The sequence below is a fragment of the Triturus cristatus genome, chromosome 10 (genome assembly GCF_964204655.1).
Source record: "Triturus cristatus chromosome 10, aTriCri1.1, whole genome shotgun sequence".
Classification (NCBI taxonomy): domain Eukaryota; kingdom Metazoa; phylum Chordata; class Amphibia; order Caudata; family Salamandridae; genus Triturus; species Triturus cristatus.
Window position 1 is genome coordinate 624,243,057 of NC_140593.1, and position 14,861 is coordinate 624,257,917.

At 44.7% G+C, this 14,861-nt stretch overlaps 1 protein-coding gene across 6 annotated transcripts in view; it reads left to right on the forward strand.

Moving 5' to 3' along the window:
* Window positions 1-14,861, forward strand: part of LOC146789809 (ankyrin repeat and fibronectin type-III domain-containing protein 1-like) — a 2,714,698-nt gene that overhangs the window by 2,047,661 nt on the left and 652,176 nt on the right. The window lies entirely within an intron of this gene.

Sequence of the window (14,861 nt, forward strand, 5' to 3'; positions counted from 1 at the left end):
TGTAACATTGCATATGCACTGTGACAAAGATATGGATCCCAGATTGTAATATGTATGGCATAGCGCTGTGCTTTATAACATAGGCATCGAGGCAGGCACGTTAGATGGGGCAATATAACCCGTGCGAAGGCAAGTGTGGCATGACATATTCACGGGGTGGTGTTACAGTGCACATGGGCTAGAGAGTGTCATAGCATACGCACTAGCTGGTGCAATACAACACAGAGGTGAGTGGCACTCGGCTGGCACTGGTGGGTGTAACACAGCATCGGGCTCAGCCAGGAGCACGCTGTGACACTCAAGTGAGTTTTGTCTCCTTTCCAGAGAGTAAAATAAAAAGTATTACACATCCGGCGGTGGATGTGTGTTTTATTAACCGTGAGGGGGTTTCTTGCATAGTTTGGTCGAATTTTTGTCGAATCCCCTTTGAATGGCTTGGTGTGCATGTGTATTAAATGTGCCCGTCAATAGCTACCCATGTTTGTATAAATAAACGACAAGGGTGTCTACTTGGAGAGTACCCACCAGCGGGGGCGCCGGGATTAGGCACGGTAGGGAGTCAGAGCTTCACTAGCGGTGTGAATACATTCTACGTGGATTCATTGTATGCATAGTCGCCTTTTAATGAATATCACGCAAATCGTCACGGTGATAGGTTAGGTACATACGGTTTGTCCAGCATGTCCTAGGTGTTTCTATAAATTCTATATATTAAATATATATTAATATATATATTTTTTTTTAAATAAAAAACAAAGGCCGGCCCCGGGGGATGGGGTCCCCGGGGCCATAAGTGGCCTGAGGAGGGGGGCAACACAGAATAAAAAAATAAAAATAAGGCCATGACCTGGGGGTTGGGGTCCCCGGGCCGATTAAGGCCTTGGGAGGGCGAAATTAATTTTTTTCAACAAAAAAAGTTAGGGTGCAGGCCGTGGGGGATGGGGTCCCCAGGGCTAATAAATTAGAAAAAGAAAGGGGGCCACACAGCCCTCCTTCTTAAAAATAAATAAATAAAAGACCGGCATCGCGCCGGAGGCCACGCCCCCTCCTTGCAGCACTCTGCAAACGCGCCCCCTGGCCAGTTGTAAGTTGAGGAATTAATTCCCCTTCAATACTGAGGGTCCCTGAGGGCCAACTAGCCCAACAGGTATCTCCAGTATGCACCAGGGAGCTGCGTTGCAGAAAGGTGTTCTGAGGCCACGCCCCTTTTTACACCTCCATGCAACGCAGCTCTGTGGCGCTTACTGGAGGTACCTAGTGGGCTAGTTTGATCCTAGGGACCCTTAGGATTCAGGGGGACTTAATCTCTCAATTCAGAATGCCCACAGGCCCTGTGGCACGTTTTTAAGTTGGGGAAATAATTCCCTTTCAATCCTGAGGGACCCTGGGGTCCAACTAGCCCACCAGGTGCTTCCAGTAAGCACCACTGCTCTGCGTTGCAGAGAGGTGGTGCAGGCCGTGCCCTTTTTTACATCTCTCTGCAACGCAGCTCTGCAATGGCGCTTACTGGACATACCAAGTGGGCTATTTTGCCCCTAGGGACCCTCAGGATTCAAGGGGACTTAATCTCTCAACTTAGAACAGCCACAGGGCGCTTTTACACAGTGGTGAAGGGAGGGGACAGGGCCTGAGGTGACGTGTGCAAACACGCACTATGGCACGTTTTAAATTGGGGATATAATTTCCCTTCAATACTGAGGGCCCCTGGGGGCTAACTAGCCCACCAAGTGCTTCCAGTAAGCGCCACTGAGCTGCATTGCTGAGAGGTGGTCCAGGCCGTGCCACTTTTTACACCTCTCTGCAACGCAGCTCTGTGGCGCTTACTGGAGGTACCTAGTGGTCTAGTTGGACCCTAGGGACCCTCAGGATTCAAGGGGACTTAATCTGCCAACTTAAAACGGCTACAGGGCGTGTTTACACAGTGGGGAAGGGAGGGGATGGGGCATGAGGTGACGTGTTCAAACACGCCCTGTGGTGCGTTTTAAGAGGTAGTTTTAATCCCCTGCCCTATTATATACTAGGGGCTTACAGAGGTGGTCATGCTAATCACAGGGGGACCCCAACACATAGTGTGCCCTAGTGTATGTAGGTGTTTTCACTGTATTCTGAGTGTATTTTAACATAGCACTGGCTCTAGGACTGGTTAGTCAGACTCAGTTACCACCAGTATCCGTCTGAAAAAGTTGAGGGTACAGGATGATTTTGCAACAAGGCTTGTTTCTGCTCTTCTGTTTGTTGTTTCTGCACGTTATACTTCTTCCTGCACTTTTCTTCGTCTTTGAGGACTTCTGTTGCTTCTTTCTGCATTTCTTTTTTTTCTTTCTGTGCGTTTTTCCTTCTTTTTTCACATGTCCTATCTCTGTAGGCATAGCTAGAAATTAGCATTTAAAAAACCTTTGAAATTCACTGAAAAAAACATAGGTTTCAGGCACGTTATAGCTAGAAATTAGCATTTAAAAAACCTTAGAAATTCACTGAAAAACCATAGGTTTCAGGGGCGTTATAGTTAGCTGGACTTTTCACTCGTACAAAACCATAGAAATTCCCCCGTTATAGTTAGTTCAGCTGCCCGCAATGCACTGCTGATGACGTCACATATTACATCACTCATGACATGGTCAGTGACATCACTGATGACATCACTGATGACATCATCCTTGTGATAGAGTGGCAGACCTCCTCTCCCCCTAATATCACCTTTGATACACACATTCAAAAATAGAAATTAAAATTTTCAAAACAATGGACATACCAATACCAGTTACAACAACCTATTCAGTAATTGTAAGATCCACATCCACATCCACATCCACTCATTCACCAACAGTCCTATACAGTCACTCATACATGTACTCACTCATCATATGTACTCATACACCTATACATCCTGTTACACAACGCCACTCATCCATAAAGTTACTCACACACATAGTCACTCATGCTAATAAAGAATCAAACATCCGTTTACCTGCATATACAGTTATACACACACCACCACACTTACTTCTACAGAAACTTACACATACTTAGTATTTTTAATAATCACTTATAGAAACACATACTTATTCATACAGGAACTCTTTCAATCTCTCACTCTCACATATACTCACTTATATACACCAATAGTCACATATACTAGTTTAAAACATATGTAGTTACTCATAGAGACACTATTGAGACAGTCATTCACTCACTAACACACCCATGCACACACTCATCCACCCATACAGTCCTGCACACATGCTGTCTTCAACACATACAAACAGTGAGTCACTCATTCATGCACCTATGCCCTACGTAATACCCCCACCGAACCATACAGACATCAGACACTTATACTGATACTCAAAAAACCAACTAATAACCTATATAGACACTCATGTAGCTACTCACCAACCCATGCAGCCACTTATACACAAAGTGAGAGACTGATACAGATATTTACATATTTAAACATTACTCACTAAGCCATGTATTCACTAAGATACACTTAATCAGTCAGTTATACAATCAATTTTTCAAAAACAAATCATCCATTTAGACACTTATATACCCATTTATTCTTCCATCGACCTTGAGATATACATATATAAAACATATGTAATTTTCAGAAAAACACACATTCACTGGATGATGTCATCAGTGATGTCATTTGAGATGTCATCAGTGATGTCATGAGTGATGTCACTGACCATGTCATGAGTGATGTAATATGTGACGTCATCAGCAGTGCATTGCGGGCGCGCGAGTTATAGTTATGTGAACTAACTATAACGGGGGAATTTCTATGGTTTTGTACGAGTGAAAAGTCCAGCTAACTATAACGCCCCTGAAACCTATGGTTTTTTCAGTGAATTTCTAAGGTTTTTTAAATGCTAATTCCTAGCTATAACGTGCCTGAAACCTATGTTTTTTTCAGTGAATATATATGTATATATATATATATATGTGTGTGTGTATATCTATATATTCACTTAAAAAACCATAGGTTTCACACATGTTATAGTTAGGTGGATATTTCACTCGTAAAAAAACCAATGAAATTCCCCCGTTATAGTTAGTTCAGATAACTATAACTCGCGCGCCCACAATCCTGCTCATGACGTCACATATTACATCACTCATGACATGGTCAGTGGCATCACTCATGACATCACTGATGACATCATCCTTGTGATAGAGTGGCGGTCGCACGAGTTATAGTTATCTGAACTAACTATAACGGGGGAATTTCATTGGTTTTTTACGAGTGAAATATCCACCTAACTATAACATGTGTGAAACCTATGTTTTTTTAAGTGAATTTGCAAGGTTTTTTAAATGCTAATTCCTAACTATAACGTGTGTGAAACCTATGGTTTTTTCAGTGAATTTGCACGTTTTTTTAAATGCTAAGTTATGTATGTAATATTATTTTTTTTATATATTTATTTTACAATAAACTACGTATTAAAAAAAAAATGTTTAGGTTTTTCACCATGCGCGCACCCCCGCGATTTAAAAAAAAAAATATTTAAATGTTTTTTTCTGCCTTTGGGGTCCTTCAGGGACCCCCTGACAAAGGCTAGGGGGTCAGGAACTCTGTACCCTGCCCCCTTTTCACGTTTGCCACCTTCCTTTTTCACTCTCGCACTGAAAACAAACAAAATGGCAGCCGACACTTCCTGATTTCGACCGATTCGAACGTTGACTACCATGTAACCACCAATCAGAATTACGCTCGCGCACGTTCGGGTGCTCGCACGGTGCGGGCACGGTGTGCGGCTATAGATATGTATGTGCTTTTAACTGCAATTTTCTCAGGAACTACTGAACAGATTGACTCCATATATGCAAAAGGCACATCCCTGACCTGAGGACTACCTCTCTGCCAAATTTCAAGTAATTCTGTTCAGCCGTTCGGGCTGTACCTTCGACTAAAGGTCCTATGGGAAAATGCATGGGGAAAGCGCATTTTGGGACCCCCCTTTTTTCTCGGCCCCCGCTTGACGAATCCCCCCGAGACTTTCAGGATAGGAGCTGAGCGGAGCGCCCCATTAGTTTTGAAAATTTCGCGAAGATTCGTCAACCAGCGCCAAAGTTATTCAAAATAGAATTTTCAGATTTCCTATGGAAACACGGTCCTAACTATAACTATCTACTGGTGACCGCCAGTAGATAATATATATACATATATACATACATATATATTTCAGCTCTGTTCGTCCTATATCATATATATTCTGGGCCAATGACAAACACCCTAAGACATTGGTGGGAAGGCAGACTAAAGACCCAGCCCGAAAACTGGACTGACATACTTGAGATTCATGACAATGGCTTCAGACCTTAAAAACTTAGATATTATAAGATTCTCCCCCAGTCGAAGTGGTCTCCACTTAGGCTAGAGAAAAGCAAAACAGAACCCAAACTCTGCATGTTGACAAGCAATTTTCAGCGATATGATAATGTCCATATTATATGGCAGCATCCTTCATTATCATAATACTAGATCAAAATCCGGAATGACACTGCATGCCCGATGGTTGTTCTAGTGGAGTGATGGCTCTCTAAGGCAGTACACAAATATTATAGGGTGAACTTAGGCGAAGTTCGGTGCATAGGGGTAGGGAGAACCACACAACTCCCTAGATTGTGGTAAACCACAGACAAAGAACTCCAAGGTCCCATGCACATGCTAGTGGTATATAGAATGAAGTTAGTACTGTAATGAGTATAGGAAAGAAAGAAGCACTGTTCATCCGCTGCTCTGGGTGGTTCCGTCCCAAAAATAATAGTAGAAGTCATCCAGGTGTGAGAGGGAATGCTGTCCCTCTCACACGCGGGACACTTCACCAGCTGCTTCACCGGATCAGGTGACCAGCGGCAACACAATCAAAGCTGGCTGACAGCCATAACCCTACGGATAGGGCCTCACAATAATTAGTAGCTGCATATTCTGAATACTCGTCTACATCACACAATATAGAATCTGCTTCATGAGGAAGCTACTATTTACCTTTGGGACGGAAGTACAACTGACAATAAGGACCGTAATCATAGGAATTTAGCTCTGAAGAAGTCACTGTGTACTTCATGGTATCAACGAAACACGTGTTGGCTAGGCTAAGACTCTGTACCAAGGAACACACAACAAGTACAATAAATCCTGGAACCACAGAGAGCAGTGGATGAACAGTGTTTCTTTCTTTCCTACACTCATTATTGTACTAACTTAATTCTATGTACCACTAGCGTGTGTAGGGGACCTTGGAGTTCAAATTCCGGAATGAGATTAAGGTTCAAATTGATGTACAGCCCCATTCCTGACAAAATGTTGTTGTTGTATGACACTACAGACTACTCATCTCCTATTTTCTATACTAAATAATAGCTGCTTACATCAGTGATGGTGGCAAAGTTAGGTTTCTTGAGAAAGTGGAGAATGTTGACTTCGCCCACCCTTGAGACTTGATTAAAATATGTGTTTAACATGGCTTCATTCGAAAGGACAATTTATTGGGTACACAACTGTTCACTGAAGATCAAAGACGTAAGGGGTAGATTCCTTGAACCCTAACTGTTACAATGTTATGGGATACTTTCATTACATGGGGATCACTAACTGTTGGGGAAACTTTTCCAAATGATCACTGCAATGCCAAATGATGCAGTAATGAGACAAAAAGTGGGACATGCATAGTTTAATCTCCGAATAAACCATAGAGAGACTGGGATGTTGCTTTACCTCCTTTGTGACTGTGTATGATCTATACTAGCGAGAATAATCCACATATAACCAAATTGAATCTATTGAAAATTTTGAAATGCAAGTGTTTAGAGAGCCATGACAGGCTGCGTGGTAGACAATAGGACCCTTCCCACCCTCCTTTTAATTTGTTGCACTTTCTGGAACTGTTCAGGGATTTCTGAGTAATAGCTGAGAGTTGGTTTGGAAATCTAGAATAATAAATGAAAGGTGGGGGATCTTTCAAGGGTCAATCGGTATAGTGTTGGGACATTTTCAAGGATTATACGATATGTGGGGTGTGATTAGCTAATTAGTACAAACATCCGCCCTGGAAAAAACAAAGAATCGGTGGGCGTAGGTTTGCCGTTATCACCCCTCGTGTATGGAATAGCCTGCCTTTAGACCTAAGGGCTTCAATGGACCTTGTGATATTTAGGAAACTCCTGAAAACACTGCTTTGTAGACAGGCGTATTACTAAGGGAGGTTGAAGTGGACTGGTTACGTAGCATCAAGAGACCGTTTGGTGGATGTACGCTTTATAAATGGGCAGCAACATAACATAACATCTAGAAATATATACTTTGGTATCAGTACATTGGCTGGAAGATTGAGGTTTCTTGTGGTCGTACCTTGTATAATATATTCTATACTGATGGCAGCAAATCTCAGTTATTTTTGATAAAGATGTTACATTCTGAGGACGTTTTTAAAAATTACAGAACTATCAAACATTTGATCAGTGATGGTACAGTGAGCATGCATTGTTCCAACAAAACACTAAATCAGCTACCAGGCAATGTGAGAATGGTTATCATGTAGTTGAGATCTTGGAGAGAAAGAGACGTAGGATCTCATTTAGATTTTGTAAGAGCATGAGGAATGCTGTTAAACAGCATTACTCCCACCTCAACAACCCCATGGTTTCCCTGCTCTGGTTAGAGGTGGGAAAACTGCTGGGTAATTTCCAGAAGAGCCTCGACTGGCTGTGATCTCATTAACTTGGACAGTCATGTTGAGTTCGCTGTTCATGATAATCCCGATGTTCCTGGTGTGAATGGTGGTGGTGTTTTCTAGTTCAGCCCGCCACCAGGTGTAGTTACATAGTGAGATGTTTTTCATGAAGATCATGACTTCTGTCTTGTCAGTGTTTAGTTTTGAAACAGGTGGTCCTTCACCATTTGACAACTTTGGTCGTGCTATGGTTAACTTGTTCTTGCTGTTTGAAGTCTTGTCCGATAGCGAGAGTATGAGCTGTGTGTTGTCGGTGTAGGAGAGGATGTCAGTGTCGTGTGTGTGAATCATGTTTGCAAGTGGGGTCGTGTATACTCTGGGGAGGGTTGCAGGCAACTGAGGTGCAAGGGGCTAGGCTGATGCCATGTGTCCTGCCAGTCAGGAAGGAGCAGATCCAATGTGGAGTAGGTCCTTCAATTTCAGTCTCATACATGCTATGGATGGGGTGAGGTACAGCGCAAAGGTTCAGGAGAATGAGGGCAGCCGTGATTCCTCTTTCAGGATCATGCAGATGTCATTTGTGGTGGCAATGAAGGCTCTTTCCTTACTGTGGCTGTGTCTGAAGCCGTACTGTGTGATCTTGAGGAGTTTGTGGTGCTTGAGATGGTTGATGATGCAATTGTTGATGAGCTTCTCTAGGACTTTGGTGACTACCGGAGCAGGGAGATCAGTCTATAGTTGCAGAGCATTGATGAATCCACTTTGGGTTTCTTGAAGCTGCCCATGTCATCCAGGACACAAGCAGGTAATATTATTAATGGCCTGACATGCAGGGAAAAAGCTACCTGAGCTTAGGGCCATTCATTTTTTATTTTCAAGAAACAAACTCCCACTTTGGGAGTTTGCTTATTGAAAATGAACTTTTTGCAAAGTTTGCGACTGCTAAACAAACATCACTGCTGTGGACAGAGCTGTCTTTAAAGCAATGAGCTCTTTCCAATCAGGGTTGGATCTCTAATTATGGCAGACACCCTCCTCCAGGGTGGCAGAAGTCGTGATTTTCATACCACGAGTGGGACGGTAAGCCAGTTGCCAAGAGGTAACTAAGCCCCAAATTCCTTTGGCCTGCCATTTCTGTAAAGACAATACTTTACGAAAACTCCTGAGTCTTCACATTTCTGGAATTGAGCAGATAGACGCAGATGAAAATGCCTGAGTTCGAGGATCTGTGGCAGGAGGTGACCTGGCTCTGCCTGTAAGCAATGATCTGGAATCCAGCCAGACTTTGTGTACTTCAACAGCAAGGGATTAATAGCTCTACATTCATCAGTGATGCCTGTACTATTGCTTAGAGTTGAAAAAGGCTCAGGGTGAGGCAAAGTGTTCCAGGACTGGTGCTACTGGGTTATAGGCCTTTTTTCAGGTGCTTCTGTTATATGGCTGTAACAAGAATAGAGTTATGGTAATTTGTTGAAAGTTATTTTTAGGACGAGTCTACCGGACCCCAGAGTCTACCAGACAGCACAGCTGTCTGGTTGCGAAAGACATATTATGTGCTTAAGAAGAACACACAGGGGCTTGGAGCTCACCCATTGCTTACCATTGGTTGTCTATCCTGCCACAATCATTTGCCTGCTTTTTATTCATGGCCTATCTTTGCAATCTTGTATCTGTCACTCGCTTTGAGCATAGCCTATTTCACAAATCTTTTGATTGGCTGGCTTCTGTGCCTCCCCAGCTTGATTTTCTAGCACTACCTTTTGCTTATGAGTTAGGGACGCCAGGGAGTGCATGTGTTTTCCAGCTGTCTTCCGTTTGTACTGCTATTGCCCCACACTCCATGCTGCTCTTTGTTACCTGTGTACTTCTCCCTGTACCCCTCCATGTTGCTCTAGCTCTTGTTACTTCCCCCAATTGCTTGCTCATCCATGTTCTTCTTCCCTGCCAACTTCACATTTCTCTGCCCCCCATTGCTTCTCCTCTCCACACAGCCATCCATGTTGTTAATGTATCCCTCCCATGGTGGTGCTTCCATTCACTCACAGTCTCCTTCTCTGTCACCCGTTGCTTTACCTTCCCAACCGCGCTCTCTGTGTTACTTCCTCCCACCCACGTCCTCCTCCTCTCTCACCCATTGCGTCTCCTTCCCACCCCAGCCCTCCTTGTTGGATGCACCCCATAATTACTCCCCACCACCCGCGTCCTCTGTTTTGCTCCTCCCCATATGTTCTTCAGATTATTGCTCTCTCACTACTTAGTGTTTTGTAGTCACTGACCTAACTCTGTAAATTTAATAAAGTGCTGGCATCATTTTGTGCTGAAGTATAAAGTGCTGGCATCATTGTGTGCTGAAGTATACAAAAAATTGAAGAATACAAAAAGTGGTGGATGGAATGCTTGAACTAATCTCAGCCACTGGTTCTAGGAGCTTCATCCCAGTTCCTCATTCTTTTGCACACAATGCCTCCTCAGTTTGTACCCATCCATATGCAAATCAGTCTTGACCTTGGCCCAGTAGTGACAATTCAGCCTGAAATGACAGGCCAGGTCCAGCTGGAACTGGAACACGAGCAACTGTTGAGATTGTGGGCTCATTTTGACTCATCAGCCACGTGTAGCTTGGTTCCAGTGGCACAGTGAGCACAAGACCAATGTCTGGCCATTTCACACTTAGGGCCTCACACTTACGTATAAAAAAAGTGATAAATGGTATGATTGAAATATTTCCAGCTACTATTAATTACCAGGGGCTGCATCCCAGTCCATTGTTATTTTGAACAACATGCCATGTCAGAAAGGACCATGCTTGACAGCTGAGGCTGGACTGTTGTTCCGCTTGCAGCAGGACCAAGATTGTTTTGCCTATGCCTCAGTCTAATCAGAGGTGGCATGGAGGGCCAAAGGACTATGGGTTGGAATGCTGCCCAAGCAAGCGCAAGTGGTTAGACTTATTGCCAGCATTTCTCCCACTTACCTCAAAGACCAGGGTTAATACATGGCAGTGCTAGGGGGACCAAAGAGAATCCAGTGTGCACAGCAGCTGCTACATCTGGCTATTGTAATTGACATCTATGGCCAGCTAGGACAATTTTTATGACCACTGCAGAGCGAGGGAGCAATGTGGAGTATTGAGCAATTCGAAATGTCTCCGCTTCTACACAGACAGTAAGACATAGTACCTTTACCTACTCCTGTGGCCTATACATCGGTGGTGTGGGATTTTGGTGGGGCCCCTGTGCTGCTGAATTCCAGAGAGTTTGCTGCTGCTCAGCTGCCGCATAGCACTATGCGACTGAGTGAAGTATCTGCCTGTTCTTACTAGTGATCACCCGTCTGAACCATCAGACATGGGTGATTTGGCTGCAACAGGTTCCAGGGAGGGACATGGAGCCAGCGGCTCCCTCCTATCATAACGTGAATTCCAGTGAGGATAAATGTGTTTTGATTGCTTTTTATGCAGCGGGTAGCAGTGTTAACCAAGATTGCTATGCCGAGTTTTACTGCATTGGTTGTCTTGGAAACACAGTACTTTTCTCCTATTGTGTTTTTACACTGTGCTGTGTGTGATGACATTTCCGCATGGGTTCGCTTTAGGCCAGCTGTACCATCGATTCCAGCTCCTCACTGCTAAACGTTTCTGTCCTCCTTCCTCACCCCCAGCTCTACGCATTGTGGTTACTTCTTTTGCCCAGTTTTCTCCATTCCATTCCAAAATTAGCTGCTACTAATTTAAAGTGCAAGGCCCATTACTAAATATGATACATCATTATTCAATATGGTGGGATTTAATGAAGGCCTCGCTGCTGGGCACTGCCAGACGGGTCAGCTGGCAAGGGCCAGTGTGTGGGCAGTTTTTTCAGTCCTGTACCGGCCCTTGTGACCAAAATAACACAGCCCACACACTGGCCCTTTCGAGCTGGCCCACATGGCAGTGCCAGACTGCCTGAAAGATCAGTCCAACACTGGAAGGAATAAGGGAAAACAGGGAAGGAGGCACTTCAAGAACGGACCCTTAAACCACCCTCCTCATTCTCCCACACTCCACGTCCCGGCCTTAAGAGATCCTTCTAAAGATATTTACTGCACATTTATCAGGACACTTACAGAGCTACAATCAACGCATGGTAAGACTCTAAGAGGGAATTGGCAAGGGTCTGAACAGCTATTTCCTCATTAACTTTGAGCGCAGGCTAGGCGCTTGTCCAGTGGGTGATAGTGAGCTATGTATGATGTGACACTAGTGGACAGGAGCTGTCCAGAATGTAATGCTCCCTCACCGCTGCGGTATGGCAAGGCTAGAGCAATTTCACGAAGTTCTATACGTAGGAAAAGCTGCAAACAGGATTAGCATTAAAAATAGAATGCCCTGCACTGTTGGAGTATGCTGGCCTACCTTTGGATCACAGACACGTTAAGCTCACATTGTTCTAAGGGGCCAAAAAGATTTTGAAAAGTGAATTAAAACATGCAAAGATATTCATGAGAAAAACAATATTTCCACCCTGTGGAGGGTATTCCGTAATCAGTACCGTCTGTCTCATAGCCGTGTCTATACATAAAGGATTGGCCGATGGCCTGAGCTATGGTGGACCCATCGTTCTTCAAGAAGCTGGGGATGCTGCACAAGCTCATCACACGGTGATCCCCGGCTTCTTGCACTGCATACATCCATGCGGCGGTGGCACAGCCCTGTGTCCAAGCATGGTTCACCTAAAGTTTGTCCCATGCCCCTCGAGGCGCTAGGGTATGTGCTGCACTCTGTAAATTGAGCATTTTGCCTCCAATTTCCCTTGGGCGGTGAGGCCTTATTTGAGGCTTCGAGGGGTAATCTGGTTTCCCTTAGAAAGATAATCAGAAATACACCTGCTAGTTATCAGCTGGAGTGTAGGAGTGTCTGGTATTTGGATAGTTCTTGTCCTTACTAGGGGTACTGGCTGCTCACATGGGGGTGAACCGATGTCGCAATACAGGTGTTCAGACATTTTGCTGTATTGTACAAACTAAAAAAAACCAGATTTTCGGTATGTCTGCATTGCTCATGACCTCAGGGTCTATTCCCTTTGATTGATCATGATAAAGTAGCCTCAAGATGGATCTCAGGATATGACATCAGGAAACGTAGTAGGGGCTGGAGTACTAACATAGTCTGAGCACATAGCGCCTGAAGTATCTGCGGTTCAGCAGATGGCACTGGATATAGTGGTTGAGAAACTCTCACTGCTCCTTCAGTTCTGGTGTCTGTGCAAAGGGGACCCTGTAAGGATGGTGCATAGGTGCAATTACCCTGCAGGTAGCTTCCAGTGTCTGCAAACTATCTTCACGTTCTGAGAGAGGAGGAAACATTTAGTACTATCTTGCCCTCACCCTACTTTATTCTGAGAGAGGAGGAAACATTTAGTACTATCTTGCCCTCACCCTACTTTATACATGTACCAGGACTAGGTCCTGTGCCATTCGTGCTTACCCCTTTGAGCGAGGCAAATGTTTGTATGGATTTCGGTAAAGCTAGTAATGAAGCCGTGAGACTCGCTGGTGTTTTGCCAGATAATCGACTATTATGAAATTACCATCAATGTGCAAGTTGAAGACCACAAAGACACCAGAGGCCGCATTACATACAAGGCGCCTTTTCATTGTTTGCGCTGGGCGGACCTTTAAAAAGTTGCACCCGGTGTAAACAATAAAAATGCGACCTATCATGATGAATGCGCTGCCCTGGGGGCAGTAGCAAACTTGCATTGCACTGGGGGCAGCGCATTCAGGTAAAAAACAGGAGCGCCTGCTTTACAGCCACTCTATGTTTTCACAGTGCAGGTGGCAACCCGCCTGCGCTTTTGAAGGGGATTAGAGATCTCCTTGCCAACGGGTGCAGTCAGTGACTGCACCCACCTTCAAGGGGATGTCTGGGGGGTCCATGGGACCTTATATCCCCCTGCCAGAGGGCTGCCATCAGGGGGCACTCTGACAGAGCTTCTTTGCCTCTGCACCCGCGTCTGTAATAAGGCGCGTGCACAGAGGCAAAGGGATTCCCTCATTTGCATGTGGCACACCCCCATGCAAATGAGGGATGCCCCCTGCAAATAGCTCTGGTGCTTTAAGTGTGCCATTACTATTGGTATTACAGAAGGGGCCGCACAAGTGTCTGTAGCCCCTTCTGTAATACCAAAGTGTCCCGGGGGCTTGCAAAGTGGGTATAAACACCTGTTGCATCTTCAGGGCACTTTTTATAATACGGTCCCCGGTGTGCAGAACTTGAACCTGTGCTGGGACACACACAGGCACACACTGGCGAGGCAACCCTAATCTTTCTATACTCCCCAACTTGTATTGTTTCAGAGCATCACATTGCTGGCAAATTCAGACAGTAATTAGGTGTGTATCTTGCAGCATAGTGGGCACAACGAAGCAGCGGTCTGTGGTGTTGAAGTGGGTGTGGGACCAAGCAGGATGCTTAAGAGGCCTTCTGCGTGCTTTCTACATGAAGTGGATACTGTAGAACTATGCAGGAGTGCTTGCCATGAGGATGGCTCTTTGCCCCTGCTGTTCCAGTCTCTCTGTGAAGTGGAATCTGTATAGGGTACAGAAGTACTAGCTTTGGTGGGACTTGCAGGCCCTGTTAGCCTAATCTGTCCTTCAAGGAGGCAGGGTAAGAAAAATGTCGGACACCCCCAAGGGGAAACATCATTTGCAACGCATGCAATGCATCGCATGCCATTACAACGCAAGTCATTACAATGGTGCGTTGTTACATCACATGCCATTACAACGCAAGTCATTACAAGGACTTGCTGTAAGGGGTGGAAGTCGTTGGATTTGTTGGATTTTCAATCCAACACCTTCCCTACTGTTGCACACACTGTAGTTGGAATAGTAAATGATACTATTCGAAACTCCAGCACCCCCCCTACAGCAAGTCGTTGTAACAGCTTGTGTTGCCATGGCATGCGACGTAACAACGTGTCGTTGCAATGAATTGCATTTTAATGGCATGCGTAGAAAACACATGCGTTGTAACGAGTACTATTTCCCTCAGGTAGTGGTAACTTGTGCCTCCAGTTAATTCAGTGACTCTTTACAAGGGGCAGTGCTTAGATGTCTATCAGTGCCCTCTTTAGGGCTGACTCACAGTTCCTCCACACATTCAACCTCTCTGAAATCTGCACTTTAGTCCACGTGCAC